Here is a 17,408-nt window from a genome sequence, read left to right on the forward strand (position 1 = left end):
GCACCCCATGGTGAAATACTTGGCCTAATGAATCCTTTCTCCAATAAGTCTTTCAATTGTTCCTTTAACTACTTTAATTCCACCGGGGCCATTAGGTAGGAAGGAATATAGATAGGTTGTCTATCGTGGATAAGATAGATACCAAAATCAATTTCCTTTTAGGAGGGACACCGAGAAGGTCATTGGGGAAGACATCAGGAAACCGCATTGACCACAAAAACCGATCAAGAGAAGGACTTTCAAAGTAGACATCCCTAACTCTCACTAAGTGGTATATGAAACACTCATCAATCAATTTTCAGGCCTTAAGACAAGAAATAAACCTACCTTGCACTACCGAATCATGACCCTTCCATTCAAGAATAGAGTCATTTGGGAATTGAAACTTGACTCTACGAATTCTACAATCTATAGAAGCATAAGATGCATGCAACCAATCCATCCCAAGTATAACTTCAAAATCCACCATGTCAAGCTCTATGAGATCACAAGGAATGACTTTATGCAAGATAGACACCGAACAACTCTTATAGACCTTTCTAGCAATAACCGACTCACCAACGGGGGTAGACACCAAATAAAGATGTATTAACATTTTGAGTAACACATCAAACATATTAGCAAGGAATGGAGTAAGAAACGACAAATTAGCACCCGAATCTAATAATGCATACACATCAAAAGCAAAGACTTTTAATATACCGGTAACAACAATGGGTACTTTCTCAACCTCTTGTTTTCTATGCAAAGCATAAAAGCAGTTAGTGCGTTAACCACATCCTTGGGCTTGTTGACCATAAGCAATTTGGCCTTGAGGCCTACCACCACCACCTCTACAATCTCTAGCATGGTGACCCAGCTTGCCACACTTGAAGTATGCATTGGAGCCAGCTAAGCACTCCCTTTTGTGAGTCCTTTCACACTTTTTGCAAGTGGGGAAAGTTTGAGCACCAATATTCTCTCTTGGGACCATCGGGTTAACACCCTTATCCTTGTTGAACATTAGAGGAGTAGCATTAGTGGAAAGTTGTCCCACAAATCATTGCCCACCTTGTACCTTTCCACTATCACTATAACCGGACCTTTAAGGATTGAACACTTCACCATCAACTCTAGCCTTCTTGAACCTTTTTACCTCTCCCTCAACTTCTCTTCATCAATTTGTACTACATATGTCATGAGTTGGGAGATGTCCATCATTTTGACTAACATGGCCGTCTTGCACTCTTTAGATACCAAATTAGAAATACCGAAGATGAATTTTCTCATCCTTGCCTTTAGGTTGGAGACCATAAAAGGAGCATACATAGACAACTTAGTGAATTTGAGGGCATATTCCTTCACACTCATGCTACCTTGGCGAAGATTGATGAACTCTTTGATCTTTTCCTCCCTTAGCTCCAAAGGGAAGAAGCGATCTAAGAAGGCACCTTTGAACTCTTTCCATTCTATGGGCTCCATATCTTCGCCTATATGAACAACCCATTGTTCATACCAAACCCTTGCCATGCCTTTAAGTTGGTAGGCCACTAGTTTGACCTTCTCATTTATAGGCACACCCATGATAGCCACAATAAGATAGACCTCCTCAATGAACTCTATAGGGTCCTTATCTAATTTAGAACCTTCAAACTCGAGTGGATTCATCCTCATGAAGTCTCAAATCCTTAAAGCCAGATTAGGCACTTGAGGAAGAGAAGGAGGAAAAATTCCTTGGTTAGTTTGGTTGGCTATGGCTTGGGCCAACAAAGTGATGATGTTGCAAAATTCTGTATGTGACACTACTTTCTCATGATGTGGAGCTTCGAGAACTGAAGGAGCTTGGTCGTCATCTTCAACACTTTCTCTAAGTGGAGGTACCTTCTTGGAGGTATGATCTAGAATACATAAAATGATGTGTTAGTTAGAGGAAGTCTTAGGACACTCTAGAGCACGACATGAATTTGAAAAAAGTGAAAACTTTCTTAAACGTCACATAGTCTCCTATTCATAGTTGTGGCGTACTTCACAACCATGAATAAGACCCTATTTGATGTGGTATGTTGAACTCTGAGAACCATTCAAAAACTCGAGATCTGATACTAAGTTTGTCATGATCCAATCCTAGGGCTTAGACGCAATATGGAGAATGAGACACCCGAAGGTACCTCACCCAGCCTCTTATCATTCATTTTGGATTTTATAGGTAATGACCTAAACAATAAGTGGAAATAAAAGGGGAACTGATCTTGGGGGAATTTATGCATCTAATAGCCAAAATAATCCATGTTCATAGTAGAGTTTGAAAGCAAACACTTATAATTTAATTCATTTTAAGAGCGTTTGAGTATGAATATAGCTAAGCAACATGATTAGAAACTTTTAGGACTAAATGAGGAAGAATGGAAATTCAAAAAATGATTGGATTGAAAGTGGAGCTTAAAGGAGAAGTTGGGAACAAATATGAAGAAAATGCATCATATTGGAGTGTTCGCGCATTAAGCTTCAGCAAATTAATTCCAACACTTGGAGAAATGAAAAATTGCATTGTGCAAAAACAATTCTGCGTCGCGGACTTCGCTTCAAGGATTTTAACTTTACATTTTTCGAGGCTATAAATAGTCCAATTATATTTTATTTTCAGACATTCACATTTTGATTAAGGTTTTGACGAAGGAAGACGAAACAGAACTCTCCTAAGGTTTTATTTTTTCTTCTCTTTCATTTGTAAGTTGATTATTTATGCTATTAATTATGTTTTAGATTCTTTCAAACATTATGAGTGGCTAGAATCCCTTGTTCTAGGGTTGTAGCCATAAGATGAAGGTTTAATATAGTTTCTTTGGTTGAAAATAGTGTCTTTCATATAATTGCTCTTATATTCTTATTTATTCTATTTTAATGCTTGATCACCATTAAAATATATTAGTTGTCTATCCAGAACTCAAAAGATAGAAAGGAGATCGAATACTAGTATATAAGGAGTATGTTTGTCCTAGAATTGCCTAGGATAATTCAAGTATAGGATGCCCGTAACACATACCTATACACCATACTTGGTTAATAAATAGGATGATAGGATTAATGCATCTATATTGGATTATACCTATCCCCGCTCAATGATGTAGTTAGACTATCAATAAAGGTAGGCAATTAGAGGTTGGGAGACCATGATTGTAAAATCAACCCTATAAATCAGTAATTGAAAGACCCATTAAATGCCAAAGTGAATTGTATTAGACTTGAAATCTGCAAGTGCTAGAACCCTAGAATTGCTTACTTATTTAATCACAACTCATTAAATATCTGAATTATCTCTTAATTGTAGTTTCAATAATTTCATAGACAATATAATTGAAATCAACCTTTTTGCAATACACGCGAACAATTTAGTCAAATGGAGATATTACTCACGCCTGATTAAAGTCCTTTGGATTAGACAATGTGATTCTGAAATGAGCCCCTTTATTGCTTGTACGACCATGTACACTTGCGTATGCTCAAGTGGCAACAAGTTTTTGGTGCCGTTGCTAGGGACTTTAAATTTGGCAATTGTTTATTTTTAATGTTTCTTAGTTGTTTGTGTTAGTGTTAACAACTTGATATTAGCTGTGATTTCTTGCATGAGAATTTACAAAGTCATACTGGACAGAAGTGGGAGCATTATGGAGTCGCTAGCTAAGCTTGAGAGATTTCTACATCTGCAAAGAAGGAGAGAAGCTGCTCTATATCCTGTACCACAGGTAAATCTGGGTGATACTAACGAAGTACCTGTAGAGGTCCTTGTGGAAATGGAAGCTAGGACAATATGTGATGTGGCAGTCCTATTCATAGCGAATGTTACATCCAACATTCAGAAAATGCCAGCTGAAGGAATATTTGAACTGAAATAGAACATGGTGCAACTATTGTACTCTAATGGCAGTTCACGGGGTTGCCTCATGAAGATCCCCAAGTCTACATTCAAAACTTTCTAGAAATCAGCAATACTTACACTCCAACTAGAGTATCCCCTGATTATGTGAGGCTAACCTTATTTCCTTTTCTCTCAATTGGGAGAGACTAGAAGGTGGTTGAAGTTGGAACCACCCAATTCCATAACTACATGGAATGACTTTTATCGCAAATTCTTGATTAGGTTCTTTCCTTTAGGGAAAAAAACAAAGATAAGAGCTGAAATTCTAAGCTTCAAACAGAAGTCAGGCAAACATTTATACCAAGCATGGGATAGGTTTAAATCTCTACTCATTAGTTTTCCTTATCATCACCAAGCTAACGAGCTGTTAGTCCATACCTTTATTGAAGGGTTGGAACTCAACACCAAAATTCTTCTTAATTCAGTTACAGCTGGATAGGCTTTGGAGAAGACATATGATAAGCTATACATATTGCTGAACCATATATCCAAAGGTAATCCAAAATGGAATGGAGGAAATCCTAGGCTTGTTGTCCAAAAACAGAAAGGTATGCTCGAAGTAGATTGCTGTGATAGCTTTGACAACATAGATTGTAGCAATACGAAACATGATGACTACTAATTTTAGCAACCTAGCTTTGGGGAAGCAACAAGCTACTGTAAATGTAGTTTAGTAACAACAAATATGGTGTGAAGTGTATGGCAATAGTGAACACACATTAGAATATTATGGTGCAAATTCAAAATTAGTAAATTTTGTGAGGGAACACATAGAGGGGTGGAGGCTAACAAAATTATGGCAATATTTCTAACCCTAGTTGGAGTAACCATCCAAACTACTCTTGGGGTGGAAACTAACAGAACCAACACAAGGACAAGGACAATATAGACCACGAGGAGGAGGCCAACACTTTATCAGTAAGGCCAGAAAAGACATTAATCAAGTAGTATAGGAAATATGAGCATGGAGGACATGCTTAAAAAACTTATGGTTGAATAAGCTAAGCTAGCTGCAGACATTTGTCAGTATCAAATCACTACTCAAAATTTAGAAAAGCAGGTGAGACAGCTAGCAAGTGCTAACAATTCTCTCCTACAAAGTGGTTTACCAGGTAGCAATAATCAAAACCTCAAGTAGGTAAATATTGTAAGCACAAGAAGTGGACGACCACTAGCGGAGCTAGCACCACAAATAAAGGGTAGTGAAAGTGAAGGTAAAGGTAAAGCTATGGAGGTTAAAGCTGGTGAGCCTAGTTTACCATAAGTGGAGAAAGAATCAAAGATAAAACCACCTCCCCCATTCCCACAAAATTTAAAAAGAAGAAGGAGAAGGAATATTTTGGAAAATTTATAAATATGCTTAAAATAGGTACAAATTAACTTGGATTTGATTGATATGTTACAGGGTGTTCCTAAATATGCCAAACTTATCAAAGATATTATGGCAAATAAGAGAAAGTTAGCCGAATTTAAAACAGTGGCACTCACTGAAGAGTGTAGTTCAAGGATCTTAAACAAAGTAAAGCTACCAGCTAAGCAAAAAGATCAAGGTATTTTCATGGTACAGGGAACCATTGGTAAGTGCAGTAATGCAAGAGGTCTCTGTGATCTAGACTTGATGCCTAGATCTATGCTTAAGAAATTAGGCTTGGAAGAACCTAAACTAACCACCATTTTGTTACAATTGGCTGATTATTCTGTAGCTAGACGTGATGGTATTATTGAGGATGTGTTAGTTCAAGTAGGATCACTCATCTTTCCTATTGATTTTGTTTTATTAGATTTTGAGCCTGATCTAGAGGTTTCCTTTATCTTGGGATGTCCCTTCTTAGCAACAGGAGGTGCACTTATTGATGTGGAAGCAGGTAGATTGACTATGAGAGCACATAACAAAGTTGAGGTGTTTGATGTATATCAAGCACCAAAATTTCCTATAGTCTATGAAGAATTATCTGCAATAATTGTCATTATGAGGAAGTGGCAGTTTAGTGCATTTCAGCAAAGGACCCTTTGGAAAGAGTTTTGACTGGTCAAGATATTAAAGGTGATATAGAAGCTAAAGAGATAGTGAGTGTACTTGACATTCCAAATGTCAGCATGTGAAAAAAGAATGTGGAACCATTAGACAGAGAATTGGGTCCTTCACCCAAGCCATCTCTTGAAGAAGCTCCTCACTTGGAGTTGAAGAAACTTCCAGCCTATCTCAGGTATGATTTCCTTGGAATTAATAATACTTTACCTATAATTTCTTCATCATTTTTGTTTGATATGCAAGTCGCAGAAGCACATAAGGTGCTAAAAAGGCACAAGAATGCAATTGGATGGAAAATGGCTGATCTTCATGGCATCAACCCCACTTTATGCATGCATAAGATCTTTATAAAAGAAGGACATAATGCTAGTGCATAACCACAATGCCGGTTAAACCCTGTCATGAAAGAGGTAGTGAAGAAAGAGATAATTAAGTGGCTAGATGCAAGAATAATATACCCAATCTCAAATAGTAAGTGGGTAAGCCCAGTTCAGTACGTACCGAAGAAAGGTGGAATGATAGTGGTGACTAATGAGAAGAATGAGTTAATCCCTACCAGAACAGTGACTGTTGGCGTATCTTCATGGAATATAGAAAGTTAAATGATGCCATGAGACAAGATCACTATCCAGTGCCATTTATTGATCAAATGCTTGACAGGTTAGCAAGCCAGGACTACTATTACTTTTTAGATGGATATTCAGGCTATAACCATATTACCATTGCACCGGAGGATTAGGAAAAGACAATTTTCACATGCCCTTATAGGACATATGCATTCAAGCATATGCCATTTGGTCTTTGCAGTGCTCCTGCCACTTTTCAGAGGTGCATGATGGTTATCTTCCATGATATGGTGGAAGAGTTTGTAGAGATCTTTATGGATGACTTGTCAGTATTTGGAGAGTTTTTTGACCTTTGTTTGCATTATCTAGAGAAAATATTAGCAAGGTATGATGAAACAAATCTTGTATTAAATTGGGAAAAGGGTTACTTCTTAGTAAAGGAGGGGATTATGTTGGGGCACAAAGTTTCAAAAGATGGTTTGGAGGTAGACAGAACTAAAATCAAAGTAATCGAGAAGCTTCCACCACCGATTTCAGTAAAAAGTCTCTGCAGTTTCCTAGGTCATGCCGGATTCTACCTGTCACGACATAACGCCGTAGGTCGCGAGTGGGGTCCGACCTGGACCCCCTTATGTGTATCTACCAGCTACACTTAAGTTGAACTGTGTGTGATATGATACTATACAAAAAAACCTCAATAGTTTAAAACTTGTTCATGACATGTAGCCTTTTTCATTCATATCATATCATTAAAGGGCATGCGAGCCAATGAGGCTGCCATAACATTAAAAACATTTACAACATGCCGTATAGGCACAGTCGAAACAACTCATAAACAAACCACATCCATATATCTACAGACCTCTAGGAATAGTAACAATAACATATGGCAGGATAGGGCCCCCGCCGTACCCCTGAATATACAAATATATACATATTACATGACCAGTATCAAAAGTTAGGCTCCGAAATAGTGGAGTGCTCCTAACATCGCTGAGTAGAAACCCTAAGCTGTCGGATCCCCAATATGAACATCTGTACCTATGGGCATGAAACGTAGCCCCTTGGAGAACGGAGGGTCAGTACGATAAATTTACTGAGTATATAAAGCATAATAACGCATAACTGAGACCATAACTGCAATAGGGATGCAGAGGACAAGTATAACAATTAATAAATTACTGTACCTATACCTTAGGACACGTAATCATATACATCATCATATATTGTGCCCGACCCTCTAGCGAACTCGGTGTTATAATTATTTCATCATATTCACATGTCATCATATCATCATGTATTTTACTTCATCATATCTTCGTATACAGCATCATATCATCATATACGGTATAATATTATTGTGTATGTCATTGTATTACATCTGATTTGTTATGGAGCTCGGGGTCATAAATATATCACTCTATTTTCATATGCATGCTTACATAAAGTATCCGTCCCTTTAGTGAGGGACTCGGTGAATGGAGTAGTATACGTCTATAGCGTACCATCATAATATATACTAGGACCTCTAGGGAGAGACTCGGTGTTCCTTACTTATTTCACCACATATACTATCATATTACAGCCGGCCTAGGACTCGGTGAATAATTATATCATCATAACATATAACATATAACATATATCACACCTCACGTATGGAATCATCTCCTCATGCGTGGAACTGTACATATCCGGCCCGAGATGTAGTAAAAGAAGTGGTAAAGCTGTGCCCGACATAATATCCAGCCCATCGTGGGACGCAAAGAAAAAAGGTTTACAACATGCACAAGTAGAGTATTGAGAAACTATATGCAACTAAGTCACCCTCTGAGACTCAATAAAATAGTCAAGTGAACCATCACCTGAAGACCAGAGTAATAGTCGTCTTAAATACCTTCTAAACACCATTCGAGATCCTATTAGCTGGAGTTTTAGGAATTATAGATGTGTATCGAGGCAAGGTTAAACAATTTATGAAGATAGATACGTTTATCATTGCAGATACCTTAGGAATAAGAGCTAAAGCATTCAATTATCATTCATCAGATAGGAGACTCGAGGGTAGTAGTTCAACTAATTAAGCATTCTAATATCAAGTAATGAATAGAAGTCATAAGTTATACCCAGATCTTATAACTAGAACTACCTCAACCTCATATCATATGCCATTACATTTATACTTAAGACATTTCAAAAGAAAGAATAGACAGACTTTACATATACTACTGTTCATGATCTAGCAGCCTGGAAAGACAATAACTCAACTATTACAAAAGTCTTAACATCATAAAGTGAATACAGTTTATGAATTACATTTGGAGTTTCATGAGTGGAATTATCTCCGCCTTTTATATACAAACCATTCATAACCTATACCTAAGACATGCCAAAAGAAAAGAAGAGTATCTCTACATACCTTTTATGGGTTATTCTTTATCCCGGTCACCTCGTCGTCCTGTGAACCTAGGTAACATGAAAGCAATACGAGTATCAATATCCTTAGATCTTTCAGTGTCTTACATTACTTACGAGTATTCATAAAACCCATTTCCTCACTCGCCTTCTCGACTAGTTTTTTAATTAGTTAAGGCGTTAATAGAAATCGGATAACACCTCCCATATAATGTGCCCTATCCGAATTCCCAATCACGACCCTAATACCTACAGACAACAAAAAACATAACCAGCAGCTCATATATATGTAAAACATGGAAACTTTATACATTACAACCTCCGAACGACTTGCTTGAAATTATGATATCCAAAATAGGGCTTCTAGTTTCTATTTTGTGAAACTTTTAACCGTCCGAAGAAGGGGGGGGTCGTATGCCTACAAAAAAAACTCCCCCACCTCTTTTAGGAAAAATTTAGGCCCTGAAAAACACACCACACAACCAGAAGCATCCTCCACACACACAACGCCTCATTTCGACTACAATTTAACTACGACGACTTCAATTTTGATTATTTCTATCGTCGAGCATTCCCATGACTTTATTTATACTTACAGAAGTATAAAAGGTATATAATACACTAAATAACAACCCCATAAACTTCAAATTAGAAGGGAAGACCTTACCTTTCCCAAAATTTTCTAAAACTAGCCAAAATTGAGCCTCGGAAACCTTTAGTCGCGCTGAAACTGTGTGGACTGTTTGCTGTCCGTTTTGGGCTGAACCAATACATGATTTTATAATTATAATACCTCCATACCATTATGGTATATGCTAATTAATTAATTTATGGAATAAAATCGGGACTTACCTTATTTTTCCTCCCAGGCCGTCACCCTTTTCCCTCTTAGCTTAGGGTTTTCTTTTCTTTGTGTTGTTGAAGTTTTTGGTGTTTTGCTGCAGGTTTTGGATAACTTAACTGAAGCTAAGAGTCATTTTAACATGTATATATGGGATGCCTTGGAGGTGACATGTGTCATCCCCTTAGGGTGACACGTGTCAAGCCATGATTGGCCACTGTAACATGCTGCCAACTAGGGATTGCCACATGGCAGTGGGGTCCAACTCCCCCCCAAAGAAGGTGGTTCACCTACTTGACCCCAAGTAGGTGGGTCACCTGCTGCCACATGTCATCTCCCTATACTGCCATGTGTCATTCTTCCCTTTACCTCATGGGTTCATAATCTCGTTTTATTTTACGTACCTATGTAATCCGTGCTATGTAAGCTTGGTACGTACTCACGTAACTTAAGTATGTAAGGCTTCTAAATTACTAGCTTACGTAGGTAAATTGAGTCCTACGACTCTTTACTTGGCCTCCAACTCCTTCCGACTTCTCATGACCTCATTTTCGACCTTCCCTCCTTTGGGGTATCGTATCACATTCTCCCTTACTTAGATTCATTTGATAGTGTCGTAGCTTATCCGGCTTATATGATAATGTCTAAGAAACTTAAGAAGACATTCCAAGCTTAAGAGTGTGGGGTGTAACACTATCGGTGATTTATTAAGGATTTTTCAAAGATTGCCAGACCCATGTGCAACTTGTTAGAAAAGGAGGTAAAATTTATTTTTGATGATAACTGTTTGCAGGCCTTTGAACTTTTAAAGAAGAGGCTGATTGAAGCCCCAATCCTGATAGCTCCTTACTAAGAGCTACGCTTTGAGCTGATGTGCGATGCAAGTGACATAGTAGTAGGAGTAGTGCTGGGCCAAAAAAGGAAAAAATCTTCCCCTCCATCTACTATGCCAACAAGAATCTTGACTCAGCTCAGGCAAATTACACTTTGACAGAGAATGGGATACTCGTATTGGTCTATGCGTTGGATAAATTCAGCTCTTACCTAGTAGGTACAAAAGAAATTATTTATACTGACCATGTAGCTCTCAGGTACTTGTTCAACAAGAAGGATGTAAAACCAAGATTGATCAGATAGATCTTGCTGCTCCAAGAATTTGATATTGAAATCAAATATAAAAGGGGATGCAAAAATCAAATAGCAGACCACCAATCAAGATTAAAAGATTAGTTATCGTGGGTGCACAAAGGTCAATAAAAGAAGAGTTTCCAAATGAGTAGCTGTTGACATTAGAGGTGAAGAAACTACCTTGGTATGCAGATATTGTGAACTACATAGTTAGTAGAGTGTTTCCCCCTGAAGCAAACTCCCAATAAAAGAAGAGGCTAATGTATGAGTTAAAGTTCTATCTATGGGATGAACCTTACTTGTTTAAACAAGGTGTTGATAGGATGATATGAAGAATTGTGCCTAAATCTGAGGTTCAACAAGTTCTATAAAGTTGCCATTCATCTACGTACGGTGGACATTATGTAGGCGAACGCACAACTCATAAAGTGTTACAGTCTAGTTTCTTTTGGCCTAATTTATTTAAAGATGCTATAGGTTTTGTGAAAAATTGTGACCAATGCCAAAGTATGGGCACTATATCAAAAAGGCATGAGATGTCGTTGAATAATATCTTAGAGGTGGAGATCTTTGACATGTGGGGAATATACTTCATAGGTCCCTTCCTACCATCATATATAAACTAATATATACCGGTGGCAGTTCATTACATTTATAAATTAGTCGAGGCCATTGCTTTGTGAACCAATGACTCTAAAGTGATAAGTCACTTTCTCAAGAAGCACATTTTCACAAGGTTTGACACTCCAAGAGACATCATCAGTGATGGAGGTAAGCATTTTGTAAACCAAATAATAAAGAATCTGTTAGCTAAGTTTGATGTAAGGCACAAGGTCGCCACATCATATCATCCCCAGACTAGCAGACAAGTTGAAGTATCAAATCCAAGTGAAGCAAATCCTTCAGACAATTGTCAATGCGACAAGAAAGGACTGGCTATCAAGCTAGATGAAGCACTCTAGGCCTACCGGACTGCGTACAAAACACCAATTGGCACTTCACCGTACCATATGGTATTCAAAAAAGCATGTCACCTTCTGGTAGAGATGGAGCACCAAGCATATTGGGCCATTAGAAAGATGAACCTAGACCAGGAATTGGTAGGTAGAAAGTGTATATATTAGCTCCATGAATTGGAGAAATTCAGACCCCACGCTTTTGAGTATGCAAAATTGTATAAAGAGAAGAAGAAGAGATGAAATGACAAGTATATAGTCGCTCAAACATTTGAGCCAGGACAAAAGGTATTTTTAACTCACATTTGCGTCTTTTTCTAGGTAAGCTTTTATCAAAATAGAGTGGACCATTTGAGGTGATGCGCATGTCGGCACATGGAACTGTGGAACTATGGAATCGTACTAAATTGACCATGTTCGTGTTGAATGGACAACGTGTTAAGCACTATTTTGGGCACGACGTCGATCGTGAGGAAGAAGAAATTAAGCTCAAGAATGAATGAAGGTAGAGCTGAGTCCCGCTGCGAGTATAAATCAAGCGCTACATGGGAGGTAACCTCGTGAGGTAGTGTAACATCTTATTTTATCATAGGTTATAATTTGATTTTTTTAACTTTGCTAAAATTTTATTTTGTTTTAATTTATACATAGGATATTATAATTTGTACATAAAAAACAAAATAAAAAAAAGAAAGTGTGGATGATTTCTAAACAGTGTGGTCTGTAACAAGTCTGCGTCATGGACCTACTTCCTCACCGTTCAAGTTTGGCCGCCCAGGTATGTCTCGCACAAATGTGTAAAAAACATTCGCTCCAAGGAAGGTTTACGCCAGGTCCACGTCGCGGATCTGGTTTATTTCTATGTAAATTAATTTTTAAAATTTTGGCACACTAACCAGTGTGGTCTGCGACATCTCCGTATCGCGGACTTGGGAGGATTTTTACGCGGCTTCATTAAAAAAGATGGACTTAACCCATTTTAATAGTTTTAACCCAACCCAATATAGTTTTAACCCTTAAAATTCACTTTTAACTCTATAACTTCAACCTCTTCACCACACCTCACTTTTCTACTCTCAAAATTCTCTCTTCTCATGCAAAATTCGTGAAGCACTTATGCAATTCAAGTAAAAAAATTTCAAGTTTCTTCTTCACCCATACAAGGTATGTACTCTTGAACTAGTTTTATGATATGGATAGTTGAATTTAACATGAGTAAGTTCATGGGCTTTGATTTTTTCCTCCATAACTTTAATTCTTGCTTTGTTCTTTGATTGTAATTGTCATGGACATGTAAAGTTTGATGAGAACTTCTTTATTGTGAGACACTATTTATGAGTTGTCTTTATTGAATCAAAACCCTAGTTTTAATATTGTGGGGAGTAGATGTTTGTGATTATGATTGATCATGTATGTTAAATTTTTGAGTAAGCATGCAGAAAATATTGTGTTAAATTTGGTTTGGTTGGTGATATAATTGTGTGGTGAGTTTCTATTGTCCTAATGTTTGAGTTAAAATTATGCTTGAAGTTAGGAGAGTTAACTTAGGATGATTCTTTGTTGTTGAATCATGAATATTTCTTTTTGAGGGGCATACTAGAATACAGAAAACTTTTATGAATTCATAATATATTATTTTTACCCCATTGATTGATTGAAATATGTATTGGTGTGGAAGCATGTATGCCCATATTATTTGAATAAAAGGAAGTCTGAGTACCTTCATATCACTTGCATGCTACTGTAATGTTTAAGTGTGGGGTAGAAGTCCTTTAAATTTGTAAAAATACGTATAAGAGCTTATATGTTCTTTCTTTTGTTACTCGCGTGTAGGTAAGTATGTCGACCAATCGAAGGATTGATAAGGAACTAGCAGGCCCTAGTACCAGAAAAAGGAGTAGAGGTGTGCCATCCATACCACCTGCACCATCTATGCCATGAGGTTAATCTTGTAGGTTTGGTTTGAGGGCAGTAAATCAGGCAGAAAAGAGTTAGTATGAAAAGCACAATGAATCTTGTTATCTTTCCGATATGCCTATAGAGAAGAAAAGCTTGTCCCGAGATACCCACAAATAATGAGAAGGTTAATGACGCTCCCTGGATCTATGTGTTCCTAGCTGGGCCTTTCTTTTCACTAACCCAAAGCCATGCAACTTGCACGTGGTGAGAGAGTTCTATGCAAACTTCCAGCTAGATGCTCACACTCATTTCATCACATCGCAAAGAGTTGATGTACCTTTATCTCCTATGGTTATCAATGAGTTATTGGGAACCTCAGAGCTGCCTACTTCCGACTTGACAAAGCTAAACATTCAACCGCCCTACCGATACATTTGCCATACCTTTTTTGGGCCTTGATCGATAGTTAAGTGGGTTCATCACGGGCACTGTGGTTATCATTAATCTCTCTAATACATCCATTTTAACAAAGAAGCTCATGTGTGGGTGAATATTGTGATGCATAGCCTTATCCTAGGCCTACACTTCAATGATATGACAAGGGACCGAGTTTGTTTGGTATATGCCTTTATGAAGGGCATATAAATTAATATCAGTGTGGTGATAAAGTCGACTATCTGTAAGTGCAGAGTCCATCATTGCCGAGGCTATGCCTTTAGAGGCCTAATCATGGAGTTATGTCACAAGGTCTGGGTTCCCAAGGACCAGCATAGTTATATGGTTACTCTTACTTCTAAAGATTATGATGTTACCAAGATTAAAGGGACAGACACCACTTATAGACTAGTCCTCACTTCACTAGAGCGTGTGAAGCATGATGAGATGATCACGGCCTGCATGTTTGGCCTAGAGATGCTTAAACATCGTACCATGTGCCATCCGTTGACTGAAAAAGAACTACGTAAGGTGGAAAACCAATATCCTCTAAACGAGCACACTATAGCTATACTAAGATTGGGACTGACATTTATTAGCCTACTAAGGATGATATCCTACTGACGAGGATAGAAGGAGGGCAGGTTTGGATGTGGAATCAAATTTTGAGATAGAGGATTTCACCCCATTGGCTGTTGACGATCCATCTGCTGCACGAGATATGGTCGAGTAGACATGGAAGTCTCCTACCTCACTTTTTTGGATGTTTATGTGTGTGACCCTGAGGTTAGTTTCAATTATTTAAGTGTGGGGTGGGGGATTGAGTGTCAATTTTTGTATGCATGTGCTATTTTATGTAACTGCTTTAGTTATTTTTGTTATTAGTTGAATTGTTAGATATTTTGTTTTGGGTTTCATGATATTTGTTTTTTGTTCTTTGGCTGTTGACAAGTCCCCTTGAACCGTATAAAAAAAATATTATTATGATAATTTATTTCTTTATTGTCATTGTGGTAATGTGTACATGAAGTATTTTGCTAAACCACAGAATTGCATAAATAGCTGGCAAATGAGTTAAAAAACATGTATTCTAAGAAAAGCATTGACTGAGGCAAGACTCCTACAACTTTGTTGTTAGACTTTGAATGTGTAAGCTTAATTTGGAATTCATGTGATTGATTGTGTTGATATATCATGAAAGTTGTCATTCTTAAATTAAGCATGTGCTATGTGTGTGGGAGGGTGATTTTGCACAGTCCTTGTTACTCTTGATTGCTAGAACTTTCTATTTTTTTTTATAGTGAAAACAAAGAAAGGTTAGAATTAGGAAAATGATGTAGGCATTTCTTTGGAAGCCTCAGTTCAAAATGACTAAGTATAAAACCCCACCGTGATGTAATTCCATAGTAAGCCCTCTTGAGCCTTTGACTTCATTCTTCAGTCCTATTGAGCCTTTGACTATTCTTTGGTAGCCTTGTTTGAAGCATGTTCCCATGTTTTTCTATACCATAATTTTGATCCATAAAGCCCAAGCGCTTAAGGAAAGAATAAGCAAGAAAATGGGTATGAGAAGGGGGGGGGGGGGTACAACCTTCTATTACTAAGAGTAAAGTCATTGGTGCAAAAGTGAAATGAAACCTTGTGTTAGGGAAGAAAAGCATGTGAAAGTAAAAATAAAGGCAACTACATTATGGTTGTGAAGAAAAAAAAGAGTAAGAATACATTTCCTGCACAAATAAGTGAGCTAAAAAGAGAAAGGGAAAGCTAGAGAAAGAATAAAGTGGAAGAATGAGGTTATGAAGAACATGAATGGAATGAATAGATCTAGTGTATTAAAAGCGCTTGGGAACCTTGTCACTATACATGACCAAATCAATACCTACCTGTCCCCTAGCCTACATTACAACCCAAAAAAGTTCTAAGTATTTCTAAGTCCTAGCTACCTTAATTGAGTTGCATAGTACACTAAGGGAAATCCTATGGTTTATCTCGAGTAACTTGTGACTTCATTTGAGAGAATGAGAGAATTTGATTTAATACCCATTGTTATTGGTATTAGATGTAACTTCGAAAAGTATATGGGTAATTCTTTCTTTATGAGGGCACTTGTTTAGTAGAAGAGTGGTCATCTTGAAGGAGTTTTGATTAAGCAATTAATGTGAGTTTGCTGCATGTCAGAGTCAACTCTAGAGATTAGGTTGTTTTGGGTCGGTCAGTTATTTGAATGAAGTTGTCGTGCTATGAAAGAAAAACTATTTGTGAGACTACTGTGGTTTGGTAGGACTGCTATACATGCATGATGTGTGTTTTTGTATGTTTAGGATTGAGAGTTTGTTCAAGGATGAACAAAACTATAAGTGTGGGGTGGTGATTCTGGGTGTATTTATGCGTCCAATAGCCAAAATAACCCATGTTCATAGTAGAGTTTGAGAAAAAATTCTTATAATTTAATTCAGTTTTAGAGTGCTTGTGTATGAATATAGCTAACCAACATGATTAGATATTTTCTGGACTAAATGAGGAAGAATGGACATTCAAAAAATGATCGGGTTGAAAGTGCAGCTTAAAGGAGAAGTTGAGAACAAATATAAAGAAATGCATCATATTGGAGTGTGTCTGCATCACACATTAAGCTTCAGCAAATTAATTTCAACACTTGGAGTTTATTTGATGCAACAACATGTGTGTACCAGGTCTACGTCGCGGACCTGGTTCTGGATAGAAAAAATTTCACCGAAGAAGAAAATAAAAAATTGCATTGTGCAGAAACACATCCCCATCATGGACTATAAATAGTCCAATTGTATTTTATTTTAAGACATTCAGTTTTTAATTAAGGTTTTGATGAAGGAAGATAAAAGAAGAACTCTCCTAGGATTTTATTTCTTCTTTTCTTTCATTTTAAAGTTGATTCTTTATGCTATTAATTATATTTTTGATTCTTTCAAACATTATGAGTGGCAAGAATCCCTTGTTCTAGGGTTGTAGCCATAAATGAAGGTTTAATATAGTTTGCTTTGGTTGAAAATTGTGTCTTTTAAATAATTACTATTATATTCTCATTTACACTATTTTAATGCTTGATCACCATTAAAATACATTAGTTGTCTACTCGAAACTTGGAAGACAGAAAGGAGATAGAATACTAGAATATAAGTAGTAGGTTTGTTCTAGAATTTCCTAGGATGATTCGTGTATAGGATGCCAGTGACACACACCTATACACCATACTTGGTTAATAAAA

This window comes from Solanum dulcamara, chromosome 3 (assembly GCF_947179165.1).
Source record: "Solanum dulcamara chromosome 3, daSolDulc1.2, whole genome shotgun sequence".
NCBI lineage: Eukaryota > Viridiplantae > Streptophyta > Magnoliopsida > Solanales > Solanaceae > Solanum > Solanum dulcamara.